The sequence below is a fragment of the Mesoplodon densirostris genome, chromosome 11 (genome assembly GCF_025265405.1).
Source record: "Mesoplodon densirostris isolate mMesDen1 chromosome 11, mMesDen1 primary haplotype, whole genome shotgun sequence".
NCBI lineage: Eukaryota > Metazoa > Chordata > Mammalia > Artiodactyla > Ziphiidae > Mesoplodon > Mesoplodon densirostris.
The window spans coordinates 75782893-75810451 of NC_082671.1; the positions used below are offsets into that span (position 1 = coordinate 75782893).

Genomic DNA, 27559 nt, shown 5'->3' on the forward strand with positions numbered 1-27559 from the left:
TCAACCTGTTAACCCATACCGTGCACCATATGCAAAATAACTCAAAATAGATTATAAATATAAATGTAAAATTATAAAATTTTTAGAAGAAAACATGGAAAATTTTTGTCGTCTCTGGTTAGGCAAAAAAATTTCTTAGCTACAACACCTAAAGCACAATCCATAAAAGAGAAAAAAATTTTAATTTATAAAAACTTCTTTTCTTTGGACGACACTTAAGAAAATGAAGCAGCAGACTAGGAGAAAATATCTGCAAAACATATCTGATAAATGACTATATACAGACTATACGAAAAACTACAACTCGATAAAAAAGGCAAGTAAACTAATTTTTTAAACATCGGCATAATTGAATGACCACAAGAAATGGTGCTCAGTGTCATTAGTCATGAGGGAAATGCATATCAAAACACAATGAAGTATCACTACGTAGTTAAAATAAAAATAATTCCAAATGCTGTTGAGGATGTAGAGCAACTGGAATTCCCAGACATTACTGGAGGTAATACGAAATGATAGAGACTCTTGGGAAAACAATTCAGCAGTTTTTTTTAATGTTAAATATACACTTGCCATAAGACCCAGCAATCCCACTCCTAGATATTTACCCAAGAGAAATAAAAACTTCACAAAAAACCTAGACACACATTTTCTAATAGCCAAAACCTGGAAACAATCTAAGTGCCCTTTAATTGGTGAATGGATAACAAATTGTGGTACATATAGACAGTGGAATCTACTCAGCAATAAAAGGAGCAAACTACTGATACAACAACATAAATGATCTCAGATATATTATTCTAAGTGAAAGATGAGAACTCAAAAGTACATACTGATGCGTCCATTTATAGGACCTTCTGGAAAAGCCAAAATTATAGAGGGGAAAAAAACAGATCAGTTGTTGCCTGGGCATTGGAAGGGGTTGACTGCAAAGGGGCTTGAGCAGGTTTTATGCGGGTGATGGAACTTTTCGGTATCTTGAAGTGTGATGTGGATATATAATGTGTGCATCTTTCAAAACTCAGAACTGTACACTAAAAAGAGCAGTTTTGTTGTATGTAAATTATATTTCAGTAAGCCTGACTTTAAAAAGAAAAATGTTGAATGGGAAAAAAGTTGGGATGAGGCCGGGCCACCCAGTACCATGAATATGAAGACATTAACAGTAGCTCCCCAGATATTAAATTCTAAATCTAAAAAAAGAAAAGATAAATTATTAGTGGATAATCCACATCATGAAAGAACTTGTTCTTTCCTTTTTGTGCAGTAACAAAGTTCATAGGACATTGAAATTTTTTTTACTACTGAGGAACTCCTTGGTTTGTAGTGGAGTAATTTAAAACTGAAGTTGAAAGTCACTGCTGGCTGATGGTCAATCACAGATGAATATAAAACATCTCTGAGATCGTCAGAACTGTGGGAAAATAAAATTGCATTTCAAAAACTCTGATTTACAGTTTTTCAGGAACATGTTTATTGCACAAATGAGGTTCCTGTACTATACTGTAGAGGTAAGGGCATTTGAGAGCAGAAAGTAACCAATAGTGGTAAATAGTGGTGAGCAATTAGGCAAAAACATAAGAGCAAGTAGAGCATCTTTAAACTCAGGTCATAATTACTGAAATTACCATGAAGTTGTGCCCTTTAAGAGCATAAATGGCTGCTCTGCTTTAGACCTTGGGAAAGGGAATGAGGATGAGAGGGCATAAACTAGAATGATTTAAAATGTGCAAATATATTTTGTAACCCCTATCATGTGATTTAGAGATCTAGCAGAGATACAGGTGGATTAATTTGAGATTAATTTCACAGTTCATGCTAATAGTTCTACTATTGGAAGTCTGTAATAATCTCTGCCACAGTAGACAAAGTTCTCTCTGGCTAGTAGAAACAAACAGCCATCCTGGGCCTCACCCATCAGTTCTCAGAAGGCCTGTTGTTGATGGACTTTCTAATTTCCTGTTTCTCTAGTGGCAGTTGTGGCCACAGTCTTCATTCTGCTTAAGTGCTCCAGGCTCCTAAGAGGCCCTTAGAGAAGACTGCATAGTACCTGGAAACCTTCCAGTTTCACTTAGAGAATTCAGTCTCACTCATAGTTCCCTGGGTGAGTACAACACTTCATCAGACATGCCATAGAACTGTCTCTCTACTTAAAGGGTCTTAGTGAGCTAGGTTGGTTTATCTACCAACTCTTCTAGCATCAGTAGCTACTGTTGTCTTTGTTTTCCTGAAGTTTCTTAAGGGCTCTGCCAAGGTAACTTTTTCCTGATGCAGTAAAACTTTGGGGTCAGGGATTGCATATCTAGGATGTCTTTGGGGTCAACCGGTTGCACTTTCATATTTTTCATACAGCCATCTTTAATTTGTATAATCCTAGTCAGGGACTCCATACCACCAGACTTCCCTAGCATCTCTTCCCCCTGCTCAGCCACAGTGAACTGTAAAAAAGAAACTGCATCTTATTTACCCCCTGTTTTTCAGTCATGAGTTCAAGTTCATCTTTGGCATTAGCTCTGTTTCCAGCTCTGCAATTCTCTTGAAGTCTCCTAACCTGGACCTGCAACAGAGAGTCTATAATTGTTGAAAGATTCTCTCTTATCCTTTCTGTCAATTGCTAAGTTTGGTCTCCTTTTCTTCTTTCAGCCATTGAAGGTTTGTCTGGCTCATCTCTCCCTATGACTTCGAATTTTCTCAAGCTGGGTGTAGTCTGCGTTTTTTGCATTCCCTCCTCTAACCCCTCCATGGTCAGAAGAGACAGTGCAGGCTACAGTGTGTACACTGAAGATGATATTCTCTCTTCTCAATAGTTCCTAAAAGGAGGGATTTCAGTTATGAAAGGTAAAAACCAATTTTAATAAATATCATGGTTGGGTTGAAATAATTTGGGTGCTTTAATAGACTAATGCTGTATTGTGATCTTAATAAGGAACCATTTTATAGTAGGGAATTGGTTTATAGAAAGGGGTCATTTTATTGTAAGAAAGAGAAACCCATTTCAGCTAGAGTCAAAAAGGTGGTGGAACTGAGGGGATGACTGTAGACGTCTCACTGAAGGCAAGGGCACTAAGTGCAACGAGACCTCATGAGCGTCTATAGCCATGAACCAGTAGGCATTCCATGATCAAGGAAACTAACCTCAGCTTTTCTCAGTCTCACTCCTAGCTTCTCTTTTGAGAATTCTCTCTCATTCCCACTGTCATTATCTTTCCATATCCTTTACCGTATCAGCTTCAAACCAGCTTTCCTGCTAGAATCATTGGGACCCAAGTCTGTATACCTGGGAGAAATAACCTAAGTACCCCAGTTTGAATTTGGTTTTTACCCCTGGTCCTACTTTCTACAGTGGTAGAATACTAAATATCCTATAGCCTGATTCTACTACAGACCCTGCTCTTCCTATGGGCTATTTGGCTTTGTCTGGTTTTTCTTTCAGTAGTCTCCCTCATTACTTGAGGGAACTGTAGCCTTTGTTTCTTGTAGCCAGGAGAATCTAAGCAAAACACTGAGCATTTCTTATATACCATTCATGTGTCAAGCACTAGAAGATAGATGACATAAATCTTATCCTTTAAAGAGTTTACACTCTTAAGAAAGACATGCACATCAAGCATTTATATATCATTCAAGGATAATATATATTAAGTAAGTGCCAAAATGAGTGGTCAGAAAATGAGGACTGATTGAATGCAGAAAAGATAGATATGGATATGGGCTGCAGAGAGCATCTGGGACAGGAAGGGAGTAGGAAGTTATCTTTTAAGTACCTACTTTTATAAGGTCTTGAGCTGGATACTTAGAGTAGAATGATTACTATTTTCCACCTACATCTAGTGTAGGTGTTAGACCCATGGAGGGGACTAGTAAAAAACTTAAACTACTTCACCTTTTGGGGCAAAGCACCCAAAATGATAATATAGTTCACCAGGCATAAGTCTTTTCAATGGTAAAGAGTTAAATGGGAATTAGTGAAGATGGGCAAGGTGGAGCTTTTAAAAAAAATACAAAGTAGAACCCAGAGTTGAACCATAGGGTCTTTATTGTCATCTGGAATAGTCGGATTGAAAGAACATGTATGTTTACCATGAGATGGGAGAGTTACTGTGTTAACATTTTTCATGTGACCCCAGAACACAATATGGTTTGCCTGGGATTTGTGTGAACTACACTAAGGGAACCTCTCAAGTGGCCTGTGTTTGGAAACAGTTGCCCACCTATGATTTAGGCAATGCTGTATGTGTTCTAAGGGGTATGATCCCTCTTTTTTTAGGTGAAGGGAAAGCCTGAGGATACCTAGCGTCTTAAATCAAGTCTTCTGTAACCAGGGTAGGTGGATTTCTCCTAACGTGAAATGCTGATATCAAACAATGTGCAAAGGCAACTGAGTTCTAGGAGGGGAAAACCTGTTTTAGGGCAACTTTAAAAATCTGTCCTTTATACTAACATTGAATGTGAGGGAAAGAGCCACAGATATTTCACCAAAGTGTAAAGGAGCCAACATTAATCGCTTACTAGATCTAAAACTGTCCAGCTAAAATTTGTCATCAGTGACTGCTTGACCTACTTTCCTTCCCTGATTTGAGAGCACATTCTTACATGGGGTCTAATCATTTATTTGCCAAGAGATTAATTAGCTTTTCAGAGCCTCTGTGCTAGTTAATAGTCCCAAAATAGACCACTGGTCCCACTGCCCATTGCTTCTTAGGAGGACTGATTGTAGGAGTGACAGAATTTGAGCAAGATATGTCTGTCAGTTCCTCTATACTTGTGGAAGATGTGACTTGCAACCCTCTTGACTCAGTTGGTCTCTGTTGGGTCACCTTAATTATGCCCCTCCCCGCTTCCCTCAAGATTCCTGGAGTCTTGAGTAGATTAAACCTGGGTTTCAAGGTGATGTGACTAGGCAATATGATATGGTGAATCAAAGTCCAGGTGCTGTAACCAGACTGGGATTTTAATCATGACTCTGCTGCTTTGGTCAGGTTACTTGTCTGTGCTTCTTTTCCCTGATCTCTAAAATGTGAATTAATAATAGTCTTCATCTCCTAAAATTGTGGTGATCATCAAGTAACATAATGTATTAAACTGCTCACCCACAGAGTAAATACTCGGTACATGGTAGCTGTTTGTATTGTGATAGCCAGTTGAAGGCACAACATCATCTCCCTTCAAGCTGTTGAGGCCTGTGAGTAAATTAGATCTTCTAGGGCTATCAGATATTCATAGGGCCTAAGGAATATGGATGTCTTTGATCACATAGTAAATTAATATAGAAGAATCTAAATTTTGCATACTAAAATGTTTAAAACACATAGCACCCTGTTTTCTGTAACTTGCCTTAATGCTCCCATTCCCTTTGATGGCAGGGGGAAAATCACAAATATGCCAGTCATTAAATGTAACCTAGTCTCTTTCCATTATAAAGAGTCTTTTTAGTCAGTTCAGCCTCTTTAGGGATACTTAGTCTTTCAGGGTAGCCTTCCCCACCTTTCCCCTTCTCAAGAGACTATCCTCTTATTGTACAGGACCTCATGGCAATGTAGAAGAGGAGGCTGCTCTGTGAATGGGTTCTTGGGCTCTCCACAGGGTCCTCAACTGGTGTTTCAGGTTCCATCTGTATTTCGTGTTTTAGTGCCTTCTCACTCTGACTAAACATTTGTGTCCCAGGGCTCAGGCTTCAGACATCTTAATGGAAAGGAACTCCCTAGATTGAGTAACTAAAGTTACTCATCTAATTTTAGTATTATGGCTTTAAATATTATGAAGGTACTGATTACTTCTAAATATATAACTAGTCCAGACCTCTCCCTTGAATTCCAGACTATATGTATAATCAGTTGTCTACTGGAAGTCTCCACTAAGATGTATGACAGGCATACAAACTTGATTTCTAAAACCTAATTCCTGATCTTGCCCCTCAAACCTTGTCCTCCAGCAGTCTTCCCCCAACTTAGTTGATGACAACTGCATTTTCTAGTTACTCAGTTCAAAACCCTTGGAGTCATCTTGAGCTCCTACTTTTGCTCATGTCCCATATCCAATCTTTGGGGAAATCCAGGTACTTACACCTTCAAAGCATATTCTGAATCTAGTCATTTCTCACCACTTCCACTGCCTATAACTGTGGTCCAGGCCTCCATCAATTCTCACCTGAATCATTGCAGTTGCCTCCTAACCAGTCTCCTTACTCTCACCCTTACACCCTTACAGTCAGTTCTTAACAGAGTGGTTAGAGTGATCCTTCTAGAATTTAAATCAGATTGTCAGCTCCTCTGCCTGCAATATTCCAGTGGTTTTCCATTTTATTCAGAGTAAAAGCCAAAATGCTTTCACTTCCTACAAAGACCTTAATTGGAACTATATTCCTTCTCCCTTGCCTGCACCTTGACTTCATCTTCTGTACTTTCCCCCTTAAACACTCCACTCCAGCCAGATTGACCCCCAGCTCTTCTTCAAACATGTCAGGTATTCTCCTTCTTCAGGGTCTTCATACTTGCTTTTCCCTCCCCTAGAATGCTTGGGATTTCTGGCTTGCCACTTCACTTCCTTCAGGTCTGCTCAGATGTACCTTTATTAGGGAGATCTTTTGGGACAAACCTGTTTGGTACTGCAAAATCTAGAAGTTGCCCTCCTCTACTCTCCTTAGGAATCTATAGCTAATAGATTTTTTTCAGAAAATCAAATACAATTTTAAAAAATCCTCACAATGAAACTGTAAGAAAATGATGGAAAGGGGAAACAAAATGTCCCTGAGGACAAAGAAATTCAACAGAAAAATGTTAACCTAAAGAAAAAGAAAATGGGGGCTTCCCTGGTGGCACAGTGATTGAGAGTCCACCTGCCGATGCAGGGGACACGGGTTCATACCCCGGTCTGGGAAGATCCCACATGCCACAGAGCGGCTAGGCCCGTGAGCCATGGCCGCTGAGCCTGTGCGTCCGGAGCCTGTGCTCCGCAACGGGAGAGGCCACAACAGTGAGAGGCCCGTGTACCGCAAAAAAAAAAAAAAAAAAAAAAGAAAAAGAAAATGATTAGATTATCCAGCATCCCATCATGGACTTTGAAACTTAATGCTTCAATTGAATCTAAGAAGGAAAATTACACAGCAGAAGTAAAAGACCTCAGGAAAGAAATGGCCAGGTAATAGAAGGTGACAGCTAGATGATGGGAGGGGGTGAAGCATAAAACAATAGATGTCAAAGGAAAAAACAAAGCCATTTCAAAAAATAAAGATTAAATTATAAAAAGCACAAGGAAAACTAAACATAACCAAAAAACACAGTTAGGGACAGAGTGATTAGTAATGAGAAAAAATAAAAGAATAAATATCCAAATATCAAAAAAAGATTATAGAGAAAATGACAAATAATAGAAGATAGGCAAAATATTTAACTGAAGTCCCCTACAGAGAAAAGCAAAACAATGGAACATACAAATATTTATAAGCAAAAGTTTTAAAAATATTATTCCTGAAAAGAACATTTAAAATTCTACATTTTGACTGGTACGTCATAATCTAGGGGAAAATTTGCTTAATAATGGCCAACATAATATTCTCCTAAAATCATTGGATTCTAAATGATAAAGACTATAACTTCTAGAAGAAAACAGGAGAAAATTCTCATGACCTTGGGTTAGACAAAGTGCTCTTAATTACAGCACCAAAATCACATTCCAGAAAAGATAAAACTAGACTTAATCAAAATTTAAAACTTTTGTACTTCATTAAACACCATTAAGAAAATGAAAAGATACAATAGCCAAGACACGGAAACAACCTAAATGTCTATCAACAGATGAATGGTTAAAGCAGATGTGGTACATATATACAATGGAATACTACTCAGCCATAAAAAAAGAACGAAATAATGCCATTTGCAGCAACATGAATGCAACTAGAGATTATCATACTAAGTGAAGTAAGTCAGAAAGAGAAAGACAAATACCATATGATATCACTTATATGTGGAATCTAAAATATGACACAAACGAACCTATCTATGAAACAGAAACAGAATCGGGCATAGAGAATAGACTGGTGGTTGCCAAGGTGGGTGGAGGTGGGAGGGGGTTGGATTGGGAGTTTGGGATTAGCAGATGCAAACTGCTATATATAGAATGGTTAAACAACAAGGTCCTACTGTATAGCACAGGGAACTATATTCAATATTGTGTGATAAACCATAATGGAAAAGAATATGAAAAAGAATGTATAACTGAGTCACTTTGCTGTACAGCAGTAATTAACACAACATTGTAATTCAACACTACTTCAATAAAAAATAAATTAAAAAAAAAGAAAATGAAAAAACAAGCCCCAGAAAAAATATTTGCAAATTATATATCTGATAATGGACTTGTATCCAGAATACAGAAAGAACTCAATAAGAAGACAACCCAGTTTTTAAATGAGCAAAATATTTTAATAAACATTTCACCATAAAAGGTATATGAATGACTAATAGGCACATGAAAAGTTGCCCCAAATCATTAGTCATTAGGGAAATGAAATCAATACCACAGTGAGATACTACTTCACACCCACTAAAATGGCTATAATCAAAATGTAGGCTATAAAAAGTGTTGGTGAAGATATGGAGGAACTCAGACCCTGAGACATTGCTGGTGGGAGTGCAAAATGTACAACCACTTCAGAAAACAGTTTGATGGTTTCTTAAAAAGATAAACAAACTTACCATATGACCTAGCAATCCTACTCTTAGGTATCTGCTAAAGAGAAATGAAGGTGTATATATCTACACAGAGAAGTGTATACAAGTATTCATAGCAACATTATTCATAATAGCCCAAATGTAGAAACAATCACAATGTCCATCAACTGATGAATAGATAAAATATAGTACAGTCAATTCTCATTATTCATGGATTCCACATTTGCAAATTTGCCTACTTTCTAAAACTTACTTGTAACCCCAAATCAAGACAGTGATTTCCTGGTCATTCTCAGACATACACATGTGCAGAGAAGCAGAAAATTTGAGTGACACAACAAACGTTCCCATCTGAGGTCAAACAAAGCGACACTCTGCCTTCTTATTTCAGCACTTTTGCTGTACACAAATGTTTATTTTGCGGTCTGTTTAGTGCCATCTTTTTCACATTTTTGTGCTTTTTGTTGGTGATTTTGTTTAAAATAGCATCCAAGCATAGAGCTGACCTGCCGTCTACTGTTCCTAAAACAAGGTTGTAATGTACCTTATGCAGAAAATACATGTGTTAGATAAGCTTCATTCAGGCACAAATTATAGTGCTGTTTGCTATGAGTTCAGTGTTAATGAATTAACAATATATATTAAATAAAGCATCTTTAAACAGAAACACACACAAAACAAGGTTACGTATTGATTAGTTGATGAAAATGACATTTTGCTGGAACCTAACCCTGTATTTCCTCTAGGGGCAATAATTCAGGATTCACTAGTTCAGTGTTTGAAGCAACTTTATAGAACATAACTACCAGGAATAATGAGAATTGGTTATATATCCTTACAATGGAGTACTGTTCAGCAGTAAAAAGGAACAAACTGTTTATACATGATACAGAATACATGAACATCAAAAACATTATGCTGTTTATGTAGGAGAAATAAGAGATTGAGACCCAAAGGAACATGCCAATTCATAAATATAGAATTAGATAAATTTATTATTGAGCAAAAAAAATACGAGAGTGCATTCAAGTTACTCAAAAGTGGCCATAAAGCTATAGTGGATTTTCAGTTCTGGAATTAAAGGTACAGTTATTACACATCATCCAATTTTTAAGAAACAGAAGCAGTTACATAGAGCTTACTCTGATATCACCTTTTTCATAATTCTTTATCAGGCTTACTCTGATGTCCTGATTTTCATAATTTATCAGCCTTACTCCAATATTTTGTTCCTCATAACTCTTTATCAGTACCTCCTGTTTGCCTCTGCATCTAGGACATATGATTAGTGACATACTTTGGCATTGTTCAGTAATGTTTTCCACCTGTGAAAGAAGCTAGATGCAAAAGACTATGTACTATATGATTGCATTTATGTGAAATTTCCAGAAAAGGAATTTTTTTTTTTTTTTTCCGTACGTGGGCCTCTCACTGTTGTGGCCTCTCCCGTTGCGGAGCACAGGCTCCAGACGCGCAGGCTCAGTGGCCATGGCTCACAGGCCCAGCCACTCCGCGGCATGTGGGATCTTCCTGGACCAGGGCACGAACCCGTGTCCCCTGCATCGGCAGGCGGACTCTCAACCACTGCGCCACCAGGGAAGCCCAGAAAATGCAAATATTTTTAAATTGATTGATACATAGCATTGTATTAGCTTTAGGTGTACAGCATAATGATTTGATATATGTATATAATATTGCAAAATGATTACCACAATAAGTTTAGTTAACATCATCACACATAGTTACATGTTTTTTCTCGTGATGAGAACTTTTAAGATCTACTCTTAGCAGCTTTCCAATATACAATACAGTACTGTTAAATACAGTCACCATACTGTATATTACATTCTCAGGACTTATTTATCTTATAACTGGAAATTTGTACCTTTTGACCACCTTCACGCATTTCACCTACCTCTCCCACCCCACCTCTGGCAAAAAACAATCTATTCTCAATATCTATGAGTTCAGTTTTTTTCTTTTTAAGATTCCACATATAAGTGAAATCATACAATATTTGTCTTTCCCTGTCTGGCTTATTTCACTAAGCAGAATGCCCTTAAGGTCCATCCATGCTGTTGCAAATAGTAGGATTTCCTTTTTTATGGCTGAATAGTATTCTATTTTGTATATATACCACATTTTCTTTATCCTTCATCTGTTGATGGACACTTAGGTTGTTTCCATGTCTTGAGTATTATAAATAATGCTGCACTGAACATGGGAGTGCAGATATGTTTTCAAATTAATATTTTCTGTTTTTTAAATATGAACCCAGGAGTGGAATTGCTGGATCATATGGTAACTCTATTTTTAGTTTTTTGAGAAACCTCAATGCTGTTTCCCTTGGTAGCTGCAATAATTTACATTCCCCCCAAGAGTGTACAAGGGTTCCTTTTTCTTCCATCCTCACCAGCATTTGTTATTTGTGTTTTTTTTGATGATAACCATTCTAACAGGTGTAAGGTAATATCTCATTGTGGTTTTGATTTGCATTTCCCTGATGATTAGTGAGCACCTTTTCATGTACTTGTTGGCCATTTGTTTGTCTTCTTCAGAAAATTGTCTGTTCAGATCCTCTGCCTATTTTTTTTTTTTTTTTTTTTTTGGCTGCACCTCGCGGCTAGGAGAATCTTAGTTCCCTGATCAGGGATTGAACCTGTGCCCTTGGCAGTGAAAGTTCAGAGTCCTAACTACTGGACTGCCAGGGAATTCCCCCTCTGCCAGTTTTTTAATTGGATTGTTTGTTTTTTTCTATTGAGTTATATGTGTTCTTTAAATATTTTGGATATTAACCCGTTATCAGGTATATGATTTGCAATTATTTTCTCCCCTTCAGTAGGCTGCCTTTTCATTTTGTGGATCTTTTCTTTTGCTCTGCAGAAGCTTTTTAGTTTGATGTTGTCCCACTTGTTCATTTTTGCTTTTGTTGTTTTTGCTTTTTGTGTGAAGTCCAAAAAATCATCACCATCATCATCTTTTTTTTGTAATAGAAAAGACTGGAAGCAATCCAAATACCCAGCAATAGGAGACTAGTTGAATAAACTTGGGTACATCTACACAGTGGAATCATAGGTACCTGAGAAAAGGAATGAAGATGATCTCAGTATACTAGTATGGAGAGATTTCTAGAATAGGTCATTAAGTGAAAAAAGCAAGGTAGAGAAAAGTGTGCACTTTAATATATGACTGTTTAAGAGAGAAATACAATTAAACATTTACCAAAGACTGCTAGTGTCCTGTCAGAAAGACTCAGGAGGCAGACTGAAGAGGCTTGCACTGACCAAAGGTGAGACAATTTGAGCATCAATAAAATGACAACTGCAGTGGAGTAGAACACATCAAATACCGTTAAATCCGTGAGGTTATCATGTTATTCAAACCAAAAAACTCATAGTTGTTTTTGGAGGTTGGTAGTGAGCCAACTAATCTTCCTGAAAATTAGTAAATAAGGAGAAAAAAATCAAGCACTTAACCTGCCTTTGTTATATGAACAACCAAATAGTTGATGAAGGAAAGCTTTTCTTTATCCTAGCTAAGAAAGGAAGGATTGATATAAATTAGAATATCACCATTCTGCAAGCCATTAATAAAATAATGGGTCTACCAATGTTGATCATTAATGGCCAGTAACATTACAAAAAAAAAAAGACAACAAGCATTAAATGCCTACTCATGGAAGTATACACCTCCACCTATGAAGGAGGATTGTTGCCACATAATCAAACCTGAATCTGATAAAACCTCCAGTTCTTGCCAGATGTTTTCAAGAACAGGAACAGAAAAACATGTTAAACAAGAGTACATGGATGAGATCAACAAATCCAGACTGTGAGAAGTTGTACAGGGAAAATGACCCATTTTGTCAATTTATTGAAAGGGAAAAAAGAACCTGAGTCATATCAACCAAATGAAGTTATGGACCTTGGTTGGGTCCCATTTTAAACAAACCACTGTTTAAAAAATTATAAGACCCTAAGGGGAATTTGATCACTGACTGGATATCTAATAATATTAAGGAGTTATTAATTTTTTAGTTGTGATAGTGATATTGCGGCTATGTTTTTAAAAGCCCTTAATCATTTCACAATACATATATGTATCAAATTGTCACATTGTACACTTTAAGTTTGCACAATGTCATGATAATTATATCAATAAAGCTGGAAAAAAGAGTCCTTATAGCTTACTACCTCCTATAATTTTTATGAATTAAATAATGTATATAATGTTTGGGATTTACCTAAAAGTAATCTGTGGGTAGGGGAGTCCTGGGGGTGTAGATGATATAAGACTGACCATTAGTTGATAATCATTAAAGCTGGATGATGTGTACATGAGGGGATGTGTTCTATTTCTTGCGCTTCTGTGTATGTTTGAGATATTTTATAACCATTTTTTTAATTTAGAAAGAATTGGAAGTCAATTTAAAGTGATTCTCAATGGAAAAGATAGGACAATTTGAACATCAAAAAGATTAAAACTGTTCATATATTCATTTAACCTGATTCTAATAAAAATATCCACCATTTTTTAAAGTCTAGGCAAATTGAATCTGAAGTTAATACGAAAAAATACAGAAAAGTTGCCAAGAAAACTCTGAAAAAGAAAACAATGAGAGGAAACTGGTCCTATCAAATATTAAACATGCTATGATGCATCAGAAACCAAGGAAAGAAAGAGTTATAGGAGTGTGGGAGAAAGAAGCAGATAACAGTCGTAAATGCTACAGAAATACCAAAAATGACAATTGTCAGCTTCCTTTGCACACTGGTAGCTTAAAACAAAGCAAAACAAAACCCGAGACCCAGGTACTGCCCTAGGCTTCTTAAATCTGAATTTCTGAGGCTAAGGGCCAAATCTCTGGTGATTTTAACATACAGTTAGGATAGAGAACCAGTTGTGCAATTGTTAAGCAGACCTTTTTCTGTCACCCAGGAATTGACAGTAGGACCTCAGCTGAAAACTATAGACTCAAGCTCTCCCCTGACAGAGGCCCCCCAAGTTGGGGCTAGACCTGTAGATCCCTTCAGTGGTAGGAGTGGAAATGCAATGGTTGTGGGGAGATGCTTTCCTCTTCCTAAAGCCAAGAGAGGGGTGGTCTCAAAAGTCACTTGTAAATATCGAGGTGCCTGCAGTAAGAGAAGAATAACATCTTGTTCCCACTCTTTCACCTGCTTAGGGAAGGCTTTACTGATACTTCCCTGGGCCTACCTGACAGTGGGAAGAGAATGGAGAGGGTAGGTTTTCCCCTCCATGAAACCAAGAATTGCTTGGAAAGTTGGTTGCTGGGGTAGGGGGAAGAGGTCCATGAATTGTCCATACCTTTCCAAGCATCACTTCCTGAAGGAAGCCTTTTGTGGTCCCCCCAGTGTAGACTAGCTTCCCTTGTCACCTGTTCTCCTGGAACAATTTTCCTCTGGAGTATTTATCTCTTTATGATTATTTGTATGTTTCTTCTAGACTGTTAGCTTCACAAGGGTGGTGATCATGTCATTTTTGTTTTTGTTTTTTAACGTCATCCATTGTATCTCTATGTGGCATTTGCTAAATTTAATTGAATAAATGAGTGAATTCTAAAAGGAAAGGAAATCTATTGTTTTGACAAAAGTTATATATAAAAGTACAAATATGTACACAATACAAGCACTAAAAATACTTGACAGATATGCATAAAATATTACATTGATTTTGTTTTAGTTGTAGGATCTCAAGTTATTTTTATTGCCTTTGTAATTTGTAAAATTTCTACAAAGATGTTAAGTACTTTTCTAATCAGAACGGAAATTAAGCAAAGAATACACCATCTGCGGGCCTATGTTAATGTTAATGTTTAGGCCCTGGAGCCAGAAAGGACTGGACTTGAGTTCTGCCTCTGCTACTTACCACCCGTGTGACCTGGGGCAGGTTATTACCTCAATGACTATCAGTTTCCTCATCTGTGAAGTGGGGATCATCAAAGAACGTTGGCTTAAGGTGGATGTGAGGATTTAAGTTGGAGAACACATGCAGCACTTGGTAATAAATGCTTAAGAGTTGACTGTTATTATTACTTTGGAAGAAAAGACCTCTTTCCCTTGGCACTATAATGAGTTTCTACTGCAAATATGTGTGTAAATCCATTAGGTTATAGTTAATAATATTTTAATACTTAACTTCAGCTTTGTTTAAAATTTAAAATAATTTAATGCAACAGGTGGCAGCATATATGGTTTCTTCACAATATTGGGCCTGCCTTGGTGTTCCTTGCTGGACAACTTTCCTTGTTAGAATCTGTTTTAAAAGGAAGAGATTGTTGAGTTTATCTAATTGGACTCCTTCAATTTACATATATGGAAACCTGGAGATGAAGTAAAAACAAAGAGCACAAACTGTTCATTTGCCAAAAAGGGCGGGTTTGGGGGAAGAGATGGTGAGAACAGTCTCTGTGTGTACTTCACACTGAATTTGGGCTATTTCCACAATATTCCTTTTAGCTAGTCAAATAAACTTAGAATATATTTTTTTCTGTTCTCAAATGGAAATATGAATTTGGGGAGTAAAGAATATATTTCTTAGTCATGCTAAATAAATGGTTGATGAGCCTCAAAATATGGAGATTCCCCTATCCCACCTCCTTTAAAAAATATTTTCCAGTTGACAGAGGCATTGCCCTTTGTTAATCAATGGACCTTCACAATAAGGGGGAATGATTATCATTTCTATTTTGCAGACTAAGAAATGGAGGCTCAGAGAAAAAAATGCCCTCATAGGCAGAAGACATGAATTCAAATCCAGCTCATTCATTCATTCATTGAAAACAAGCATTTATTAAGCTCCTGGTTTGTGCCAGTACTTTGCTAGCTTCTGGAGGTGCATAAGCTAACAAGGAATACGCCTCCAAAAGGTCTTGGTCTGTGTCCTTATAGGACTACAGTGTTTGAACTTCAGGACACCAAATTTCTGCCTCTTTCCACCACACACACATCTGCACATCACCCTGAACACATAGTTGATACCCAGCAAATACTTGTTAACATTGAGCAGCCTGGTCACGCCCCACAAAGGCCCTTGAGGCCAGTGAATTGCAGTGAGGGTTTTACTGTTAGTCAAACATTACAGGCTCAAAACTATTTTTGTTTAACTTTTATTCAATTTACTTAAACTAAAAAAAAAAACCGCCCCAAAAAGTTCACTCATTTCTCCCACCCCCCGACTCCCCACCTCTGGCCACCACCCCCCACCCCCACCAGTCTATTCTCTGTATCCATAAGCTTGGTTTTTGGTGGGGTTTCTTGATTTGTTTTTTGTTTTTAGACTCTCTATATAAGAGAGATTATATGGTGTTTGTCTGTCTCGGTCTGACTTATTTCACTTAGCATAAGATCCTTGAGGTCCATCTGTATTATCATAGATGGCAAAATTTCATTCTTTGTTATGGATATATTTATACATATATATGTATATATATATTCATAAGTTCTTTATCCATTCATTCATCAGTGGACACTTTGGTTGTTTCCACATATTGACTGCTGTAAATAAAGCTTCAATGAACATGGGAGTGCGTATATCTTTTTGAATTAGTATTTTCATATTCTTCAGGTAAATAACTAGAAGTGGATTGTATGCTAGTCCTGTTTTTAATTTTTTTTTTTTTTTTTTTTTTTTTTTTTTTGCGGTACGCAGGCCTCTCACTGTTGTGGCCTCTCCCGTTGTGGAGCACAGGTTCCGGACACACAGGCCCAGCAGCCATGGCTCACGGGCCCAGCCGCTCCGCAGCATGTGGGATCTTCCCGGACCGGGGCATGAACCTGTGTCCCCTGCATCGGCAGGCAGACTCTCAACCACTGCGCCATCAGGGAAGCCCTGTTTTTAAGTTTTTGAGGAAACGTCATACTGTATTCCATGGTGGTTGTACCAATTTACATTCCCACCAACAGTGCACAAGGGTTCCCTTTTCTCTACACCCTTGCCAACACTTGTTAGTTCTTGTGTTTTTGATCATAGCTATTCTAACAGGTGTGAGGTGATACCTCGTGGTTTTGATTTACATTTCCCTAATGATTAATAATGTTGAGTATTTTCATGTACCTGTGGCCATCTGTATGTCATCTTTGGAAAAATGTCTATTCATACTTCTGCCCATTTTATAATCAGATTGCTTGGTTTTTTTTTTTCTCTATTAAGTTGTATGAGTTCTTTCTATTTTGGATATTAGCCCCTTATCATATATATGATTTGCAGTTACTTTCTCCCATTCAGTAGGCTGCCTTTTCATTTTGTGGATCTTTTCTTTTGTTGTGCAGAAGCCTTTTACTTTGATATAGTCCCACTTGTTTATTTTTGCTTTTGTTTTCTTTGCTTTTGGTATCAGATTCAAAAAATTATTGCCAAGACCTATGTCAAGGAGTTAACTGCCTGTGTTTTCTTCTAGGAGTTTTATGGTTTCAGGTCTTACATTTAAGTCTTTAATCCATTTTGAGTTAATTTTTTGTGCACAGTGTAAGATAGTGATTTGGTTTTATTCTTCTGCATGTGGCTGTCCAGTTTTCCCAACACATTTATTGAAGAGACTCTCCTTTCTCCATTATATATTCTTAGCTCCTTTGTTGTAAATTAATTTACCATATATGCTTGGGGGTTTTTTCTGGGCTTTCTTTTCTGGTCCATTGATCTATGTGTCTCTTCTTATGCCAATACCATACTGCTTTAATTACTACAGCTTTGTTATATAGTTTGAAAGCAGGGAGCATGATGCCTCCAGCTTTGTTCTTTCTCAAGATTGCTTTGGTTATTTGGGGCCTTTCATGGTTCCATACAAATTTTAGGATTGTTTGTTCTATTTCTGTGAAAAATACCATTGGAATTTTGATAGGAATTGCATTGAATCTGAAGATTGGTTTGGGTAGTGTGGACATTTTAACAATATTAATTATTCCAGTCCATGAGCATGGAGTCTTTCCACCTATTTGTGTCTTCTCAATTTCTTTCATTAAGGTGTTGTAGTTTGCAATATACAGGTCTTTCACCTCCTTGGTTAAATTTATTCCTAGGTGTCTTATTCTTTATGATGCAGTTGTGAATGGGATTATTTTCTTAATTCCTCTTTCTGATAGTTTCTTATTAGTGTAAAGAAAAACAACTGATTTTTGTGTATTGATTTTATATACTGCAACTTTACTGAATAAATTTATTAGTTCTAACAGTTTTTTGATGGAGAACTATTTTTTTAATATCTAAGGATTTATTTATATATTTATAATCTCTGCTGCTCCAGAAAGCACTTAGGGACTGCAGGATATCTGCATATCCAACGAAGTCTTTGCATGTTTTTTGGTGTGTGTTTGTTTATTTATTTATTTGTTTATTTATTCATTTATGGCTGAGTTGGGTCTTTGTTGCTGTGCATGGGATTTCTCTAGTTGCGGTGAGCGGGGGCTACTCTTCGTTGCAGTGCGCAGGCTTCTCATTGTGGTGGCCTCTCTTGTTGTGGAGCACGGGCTCTAGGCACGCAGGCTTCAGTAGTTGTGGTGCTCGGGCTCAGTAGTTGTGGCTCGCGGCTCTAGAGCTCAGGCTCAGTAGTTGTGGCGCACAGGCTTAGATGCCCCGCGGCATGTGGGATCTTCCCAGACCAGGGCTTGAACCCGTGTCCCCTGCATTGGCAGGTGGATTCTTAACAACTACGCCACCCGGGAAGTCCCGTTTGCATGTTGAATAATGGCCCCAGACTTCTTTTTAAATGTGCAGGAAAAGCTGGACCGACACGGTCCCAGTTGGACTGCTAGATGGCAGTAGAAGCACACGCTGTCTTTAGACTCTGGTCAATAGATCTCACAGAGAGGAAGGGGCTTTCAGGGGTAGCTGGTTCATTCCCTGCCATTTTACAGGTAGGAAAGCTAAAGCCCCAGGGAAAGACACTGACCAAGGCTAGGTAGATAGCCAAACAATCTAAATTGTATACAGATTGCTGAATTTTGTGATTTAATATTTGTAGGAAAAATTTCCTTATGGATTCATTTGAAAACTATTTAAGATATCTGGTGTAAAAAAATTTTTTTTAAGTAGCAGTACAAACAAATAGAAATGAGATTAAAAGTAAGTCTGCCTCCCACCTGAACCCCATATTCCCACAGGTGTCTTCCCCAGAAACCCCGCTGCTGGCAAGTTCTTGTGTAACTATCCAGAAATATATTTAATTAAACACACACACACACACACACTTGGCTGTGGCACATTTGTAATATCTAGACTGTGTGTGTGTCTGTGTGTGTGTGTGTGTGTGTGATCAGATGGATATAATGTGTGCATGGAGTATAAAATAATATGAACAAAAGTGGGAAAGCTGTGGACCCCAGGAAAATGTCTCCTTCACCTTCTCAATCTTGCTGGGAAAAAAAAAAGAAAAAGAAAGTTCATGAAGTGGTTTCTAAACTCTGGAGTGGCTTTATTTTTACCATTTCTCTGTTGATTTAACAGATTAAAACTCTGCCAGAGACACCTATAGTATCGATCTTGGTAAATCCTGCCTTCTGAAGCTCTCCCTGATGTAATTAAATTACTGTAAATACAATTAGAAGGCCCCTCTAGGTGGTCTGTGTGACACCAGCCTTAAAGGAATTGTCTTGAGATATTTGAACCAAAGTAAAGAGCAAAGTGGCGGAATCCCCTTAATCTTTGGGGGTCAATCCTTTGAGGATTTGTGGCCATGAAATAACAGGCAATTGGTTTTAGACGTGGAAAGCAGCCCTTTCAGGAGATATTTTTCACAGCCCTCACTGGCCTTCAGGGTCAGTGTAGGGGCTCCAGCCCCTGTTGCCAGCTTCCTGACCCCCCCAAATCCCTCCACCAATGATTTGCAAATTCTGCTTCCAATCTGGAAGAGGAAAGTCTGAGTAGTTAGTACTTTGCATCCAACACCTTTTACATAGCTTTGGGAGCTGTTGCTATGTGGTCCACGTGTGTTGCTCAACAAGCTTAAACTTTGCATAGCCCGTGCTAAACTAATTTGCGTCAATTTGTCTACATCATGCCAACAATCGTTCTGAGAGTCTTGAATAGAACATACAAGGCTGCTGATAAAGGCCCTCGGAGCAGATGCCGCCGGCCATTCTGTGGGGCCTCACTGTGGCTAGTTCTTCACCATGGTTTCTTCATATCCTAGTGACAATGTTAGTTTTTCCACCCTGGGGTTAAAACTTTTTTTTTTTCTAAACAATGGACAGCACTATACAACTGGCACTCCAACTGACTTTTTTTGTCTTTTTTTTAAAAAGAAAGACATGGCTGTGGCTGAATTCTAGCCCTAATGTTTCCTAATCACTTTCTTTCCCCCAAGTTTCAGAGAAAGCAAGTGGAGTTAAATTATTTAGAAAGGATTTGTGCAACTGTGACAAGGTGCTTTTATTATTTGTCATTGTTTTGGACTAAAATTTCAAGCTAAAAACATCACTTGTAACTAAACTTGTATCACTGATACAAGACACCCAAAGTAATTTGTGCTATATGAACTCTAGGAAATAATATCACATTTAGGAGAAACTTAGATTTTTTTTCAAAGCCAGATCTGGAAATGTATTGCTTTGGTTGGTTGGGGAAGGCACCAGAGACCCTGTGGGAGCTAATTGAATCTCTCTATGAAATCCACTCAGTCTATGGTTTATTCACCTGTTTGTGGGTTTTGTCATTTTGTAATGCCTCTTCCCACATTAACCCATTTATTTAATGATCTAAAAACTACACTGCAAAAACTAACAAATGTCTAAATGTTTGCAATTGTGTTGTGTCAATATGTCTACATAGGAGTAACCAGTAAGAATTTATTAAATTCAGTAAATGATTATTGAGTGCCTCCTATATGCCAGCCACCCTTCCAGGCACTTTGGATATAGAAGTGATATAGTCTTTGCTATTGTGGCATAAGAAACAGACACTAAACAAACAGACTAGTAAATAACAGGCAGTGGGAATGCCAGTTAGTGGGGATTGTTAAGAAGAAAACAACGCAAGAGGGAGGAGGTATGGGGATATATGTATATGCATAGATGACTCGCTTTGTTATACAGCAGAAACTAACACACCATTGTAAAGCAATTATACTCCAATAAAGATGTTAAAAAAAAGAAGAAAATTTAAGGGAAGAAGGTGGGCAAAGAGCTACTTTGGTTACAAAGGACAGAGAAGATATCACTGATGAGATGACGTTTGAACAGAAACTCAAGGGAGGGAAGGAACACATCTTGAGAATGTCAATGGTCCTGGCAGAGGGAACAGTGGGAGCCAAAGTCCCCTAGGTGTGGGAATGGCTTTACATGTTCATGACCAGTGCAGCTGGAGAGCAGGGAACTAGGGTGCAAGAAGGCAGGAGATGAAGTTCCCAAGAGATGAGGATAAAGAGAAATGGCAAATGCTGTAGCATCATGGATATCTCCACTATTCAGTGTCACAGTGAATCTAGATATCAGCAGACTGATCCCTGGTCTCTCAAGCTCTACTTGCAGACAAGAAAAAGGTGGGCTGGCTGATAGGATCTGGAGCTGATTATAGCTCTTTCAATTTGAAAAAAATTAGATTTGAGCTGCTCAAAATCATTAGTAATTGTTATGAACTGAATGTGTCCCCCCTAAAATTCACATGTTGAAATCTTAATCCCCAGTGTGATGACATCAAGAGGTGAGGCCTTTTGAGAGGTAATTAGGTCATGAGGGTAGAACCCTCATGAATGGGATTAATGCCGTTATAAAAGGGACCTCAGAGAGCTTTCTGCTGTCTCCACCATAGGAGGACCCAATGAGAAAACGGTCATCTGCAACACAGAAGAGGGCCCTCACCAGAATCCCACCATGCTGGCATCCTGATCTCAGACTTCCAGCCCAGAACTGTGAGAAATAAATTTCTGTTGTTTACCAACCTATGGTATCCTGGTATAGCAACCCAAATAGGCTAAGACAATAGTTAAAAATTTCTTAAAGTTAGAGCAACAATGAGATACAACTTTTCTACCAGTGATCTGGCAAAAATTAGAAAGCTGAATAATACCAAGTTTCAGTGGAGACAAGGGGACAGTGGAACCCTCCTGTACATCTCATGTGATGGTAGACAAGAACAGCCATTCTAAAGAACAATCTGGAATTATTTAGGCAAATTAAATATCTGAGATATCCTATGACGTAGCAGTGCTGTTCCTAGTATTCATACATTCCATAGAAATTCTACTGTGGAAAAAAGACGAGAGCCTAGGAATTTAAAAACAGGACTTTGTAAGAATTGCATTGCAGGGAGAAGGGAAGGAAGTGCTCACCAACCAGGACCTGGGGGGCACCACATCCTGGTTTCATATCACATCAACACTATATACTTTCTTTTTACCATAAATACAGCTTGTGATCCCTCCAGGAGTTGCCAGTGCAGATCTCATACATACTGGAGGGCTGAGCTACTCACCTTCCAGCAGCAAGGTTGACTACTAGCCCTCCTCCCTGACTCCGTCAGGGGTCAACCCACCTCCCCAGCATGCGCAGGGCCAAGGCCAGGGTACAAATGGAGGCCTACATACCATGAATAAGTCTTTAAAATTTATAAAGAAAACAGTCAAATATGTTCTGTCCTCCTCCCTTGACAAATATTCCTTCATGACAACCTAGAAGGTGACACTTGAACTTAGAATTCTTGGACTCCCTGGAACATGGAGGAGCCAGCTCCCAGCCTGCAGCCTGCTCCTCTGCTCTTTCCCCTCTGGACCAGCCTGCACCAGGAGGAGAGTTGAGGGCCTATGTGAGGACATCCAACCTGCACGTCCAAGCTCCAACCATACTCCCACTTCCCACCGAACAGCTGCTGCAGGGCTGCCCCTCAGGCCTAGCAGCTCTATTGTTTTTTTCAGAAAGACATTAAGGAAGAGGATGTCACAGGCCCCATAGGTGAACTTGGGATACTCTGAGGTCCAGAGGGAGCATGTCTCCTTAACCCTGTGGACTCTTTGTCCCATGAGGTGTGATACAGCTAGAAAAGGGTCAGAGTGGAGCCCTGTAAAATGAGGGGACCAGGGCATGGGCCCCACTTTCCTGGGTATGAAGGTAGTACTTTTAGAAAAGTAAGTGGGGCCAGGTTGTGATGATAGGGCTTTGAATGCCATGTTATGGAATGTAGACTTTATTTCTTGAGCACTAGGGAACCATGATGGGTTTTTTTTTTTGATTATTTATTTTTGGCTGTGTAGGGTCTTCATTGCTGCACGTGGGCTTTCTTTAGTTGCGACGAGTGGGGGCTACTCTTCATTGCGGTGCGCGGGCTTCTCATTGCGGTGGCTTCTCTTGTTGCGGAGCACAGGCTCTAGGCACTGTGGCTCGTGGGCTGTAGAGTGCAGGCCTAGAGTTGTGGTGCACGGGCCCAGCCACTCCGTGGCATGTGAGATCTTCCCGGACCGGGGCACGAACCCGTGTCCCCTGCATCGGCAGGCGGACTCTCGACCACTGCGCCACCAGGGAAGCCCAACCATGATGGTTTTAAAGCAGCGCTTTATGATAGTAAAACTAGACATAATAGTAGAACCATTCTGAGACAATTAAAAGTCAAACTGCCCCAAATACTAAGATACCACTTACTAGCTATGGAGCCTTAGGTGATTCTCCTTAACTTCTATGGGCTTCAGTTCCCCATCTGTAAAACAGGTGAATTGGACAAGATTGACAATGTCAAAAGTCCCTTCTGTCAGGACCTCAGTTTTTCTTGTCTGTAAAACAAGTGGGTTGAAGCAGATCAGGGATTCTCAACATGGGCTCCACTGAGGGGTCATACCCTTCCCCCACACCAGACTATGTAAATCAGGATCTCTTTTTTTTTTTTTTTTTTTGTGGTATGCTGGCCTCTCACCGCTGTGGCCTCTCCCACCGCGGAGCACAGGCTCCGGACGCGCAGGCTCAATGGCCATGGCTCACGGGGCCAGCCGCTCCGCAGCACGCAGGATTCTCCCAGACCGGGGTATGAACCCACGTCCCCTGCATCGGCAGGCGGACTCCCAACCACTGCGCCACCAGGGAAGCCCTCATTTTTAAAAATATTTATTTATTTATTTATTTATTTGGTTGCACTGGGTCTTAGTTGCGGCAGGTGGGTTCCTTAGTTGCGGCTTGCTGGCTCCTTAGCTGTGGCATGTGAACTCTTAGTTGTGGCATGTGGGATCTAGTTCCCTGACCAGGGATTGAACCCGGGCCCCCTGCATTGGGAGCGTGGAGTCTTAACCACTTTGCCACCAGGGAAGTCCCAGGATCTCATTTTTTAAAGTTCCTCCAGGTGACTGAGAACCCCTGGACCTGAAGATACTCTCCAAGGTCTCTCTTCCCTCTCCACCTGAATTTCTCCATGTGAAAAAGAGCACTTTGGGTAATATCATCAGTCTTCTCTTATATATAAAGCTTCTCTTATTTTAGGGACCCAAGACCTTCCTGAGGCTCAGTGATTCGAACAAGCCAGGGCTTTGTCAGAGGAGGAACCATGGCTCTGAGGGAGGCCCTTCTGGTCATGGGGTCACCTGCATTAGTGTGAAGCAGCAAGTGGGAGCTGGGGCTTGAAGCCTAGGCAGACAGGTGCTGCTCGTGAGAACCCGTGGATGGAGCTGCCAAGGTTGGGACTTGGCACGGGGGAGGCCACTTCTCAACCAGAGTGAATGGCTTGATGCTTCCTGGCAGCTCCTCAGTTCGGCCAGGCACCTGCAGGCCACCCCTTCTTGGCAGGTGAGGAGGAGCAAGGAGAATAGGGCTTTTCTTGGGCTGTTCCCCAGAACAATATCTCTTGACATCTGGGGAGACAAGGGGTGGAAAAGATAAGCCTCTGCGTGTTCCTCTCAGCCTGCAAAATCCTTGTGGGTGGGGTTGGCAGGAAAGGGAGTTTGTGTTGAAGTGCCACTTTCCAGCTCTACATCTGGAGCTTAAGATGTTCCGGGCACCGTGAATGAGTCCGGCTGATGCTTTGTATCAAATGTAAAGTGGCCTCTTTTCACACGGTTGGCACTAGGGGCCAGTGACTACTCGGTAGAATCCAGAGCTCGCCAGGAACTTGACAGGGCCGAGCATGGGGTCTGAATTGCGTCTCTGTGGGGCAGCAGGGACAATGCCGTCACCATAGAACAGGATTCTCAAGCCTGGAAAGGATGAAGTCCTTCTATTAGAGACCAGTGTGTTCCCTCTGTCACCGTCCACCCCTCCTGGAGCCCAGGCCTCAAGTACAAGGACCACAGATTCCACACAAGACTCTGGGACATGACGTCTCAGTTCTGGAGATTGGATACCAAAATATCAGAATGTCCGGGATAATCTTACAGCTTATGTGAACAACAGGAAAGAATACTATTTTAATAAAGATTGTCCCTGGAAATCTGAGGTTCACATTAAAGTCATATTTACCACTTATTTTTCATGAATTAAGGATAAATTTTATTTCCAAGCTCTTCAAAGATTATTACGAACATAAACTATCCTTTTAAAAGTGTGTCAAGGGCTTCCCTGGTGGCGCAGTGGTTGAGAATCCGCCTGCCGATGCAGGGGACACGAGTTCGTGCCCCGGTCTGGGAAGATCCCACGTGCCGCGGAGTGGCTGGGCCCGTGAGCCATGGCTGCTGGGCCTGCGCGTCCAGAGCCTGTGCTCCACAGCGGGAGAGGCCACAGCAGTGAGAGACCCGTGTACCACAAAAAAAAAAAAAAAAAAGTGTCGAGTTAAATCAAAATAACATCATCAAAGTTAAACATTTGTGACATTAAGAATTCTTTTAGGCTGTAATATTTTCACATTACTTTGTTTTAACCATTTACAGTGTTCTGCAGGTCACATTTTAAACATTTTTTAAAGACATGAAATAATGTAGTATTTTCTAAAAGTACAACCAAAACCATAAAGTAGAGCAACTTGAGAAGACCAAGATTAAGTCTATTTCATATACCACATGGGACAATCTAATACACAACACAGCATTAATCTTTCCAAACATGTTTTCTAAGAAATAGTTCCCATGTTTAGTGTTAAAAATAAAATAATCTTCTCATTTACAAAAACAAAAACATCATTTGATTAGTAAAGCCTATTCTTCCCCCAGTTTTTTTTTCTATTTTTTTTATTAGTTTCTGCTTTATAACAAAGTGAATCAGTCATACATATACATCTGTTCCCACATCCCCTCCCTCATGCATCTCCCTCCCTCCCACCCTCCCCATCCCTCCCCTCCAGGCAGTCACAAAGCACCGAGCTGATCTCCCTGTGCTCTGCGGCTGCTTCCCACTATCTATCTAGCCTACGTTTGGTAGTGTATATATGTCCATGCCTCTCTTTCGCTTTGTCACAGCTTACCCTTCCCCCTCCCCATATCCTCAAGTCCATTCTCAAGTAGGTCTGTGTCTTTATTCCCGTTTTACCCCTAGGTTCTTCATGACATTTTTTTTCTTATATTCCATATATATGTGTTAGCATACGGTATTTGTCTTTCTCTTTCTGACTTACTTCACTCTGTATGACAGACTCTAGGTCTATCCACCTCATTACAAATAGCTCAGTTTTGTTTCTTTTTATGGCTGAGTAATATTCCATTGTATATATGTGCCACATCTTCTTTATCCATTCATCCGATGATGGACACTTAGGTTGTTTCCAGCTCTGGGCTATTGTGAATAGAGCTGCAATGAACATTTTGGTACATGTCTCTTTTTGAATTATGGTTTTCTCAGGGTATATGCCTAGTAGTGGGATTGCTGGATCATATGGTAGTTCTATTTTTAGTTTTTTAAGGAACCTCCATACTGTTCTCCATAGTGGCTGTACCAATTCACATTCCCACCAGCAGTGCAAGAGTGTTCCCTTTTCTCCACACCCTCTCCAGCATTTATTGTTTCTAGATTTCTTGATGATGGCCATTCTGACTGGTGTGAGATGATATCTCATTGTAGTTTTGATTTGCATTTCTCTAATGATTAATGATGTTGAGCATTCTTTCATGTGTTTGTTGGCAGTCTGTATATCTTCTTTGGAGAAATGCCTATTTAAGTCTTCTGCCCATTTTTGGATTGGGTTGTTTGTTTTTTTGCTATTGAGCTGCATGAGCTGTTTATAAATTTTGGAGATTAATCCTTTGTCAGTTGCTTCATTTGCAAATATTTTCTCCCATTCTGAGGGTTGTCTTTTGGTCTTGTTTATGGTTTCCTTTGCTGTGCAAAAGCTTTGAAGTTTCATTAGGTCCCATGTGTTTATCTTTGTTTTTATTTCCATTTCTCTAGGAGGTGGGTCCAAAAGGATCTTGCTGTGATTTATGTCATAGAGTGTTCTACCTATGTTTTCCTCTAAGAGTTTGATAGTTTCTGGCCTTACATTTAAGTCTTTAATCCATTTTGAGCTTATTTTTGTGTATGGTGTTAGGGAATGATCTAATCTCATACTTTTACATGTCCCTGTCCAGTTTTCCCAGCACCACTTATTGAAGAGGCTGTCCTTTCTCCACTGTACATTCCTGCCTCCTTTATCAAAGATAAGTTGGCCATATGTGCGTGGGTTTATCTCTGGGCTTTCTATCCTGATCCACTGATCTATCTTTCTGTTTTTATGCCAGTACCACACTGTCTTAATTACTGTAGCTTTGTAGTATAGTCTGAAGTCAGGGAGCCTGATTCCTCCAGCTCCTTTTTTCGTTCTCAAGATTGCTTTGGCTATTCGGGGTCTTTTGTTTTTCCAAACAAATTTTGAAATTTTTTGTTCTAGTTCTGTGAAAAATGCCAGTGGTAGTTTGATAGGGATTGCATTGAATCTGTAGATTGCTTTGGGTAGTAGAGTCATTTTCACAATATTGATTCTTCCAATCCAGAAGCATGGTATATCTCTCCATCTATTTGTATCATCTTTAATTTCTTTCATCAATGTCTTATAATTTTCTGCAT

At 39.4% G+C, this 27559-nt stretch overlaps 1 long non-coding RNA gene across 1 annotated transcript in view; it reads left to right on the plus strand.

The window, feature by feature from the left end:
- Positions 1-27559, plus strand: part of LOC132498955 (uncharacterized) — a 120896-nt gene that overhangs the window by 3089 nt on the left and 90248 nt on the right. Inside the window, exon 3 of the long non-coding RNA XR_009533815.1 lies at positions 21429-21528. This is a non-coding gene — a long non-coding RNA (uncharacterized LOC132498955). The remainder of the gene's footprint in view (positions 1-21428; positions 21529-27559) is intronic.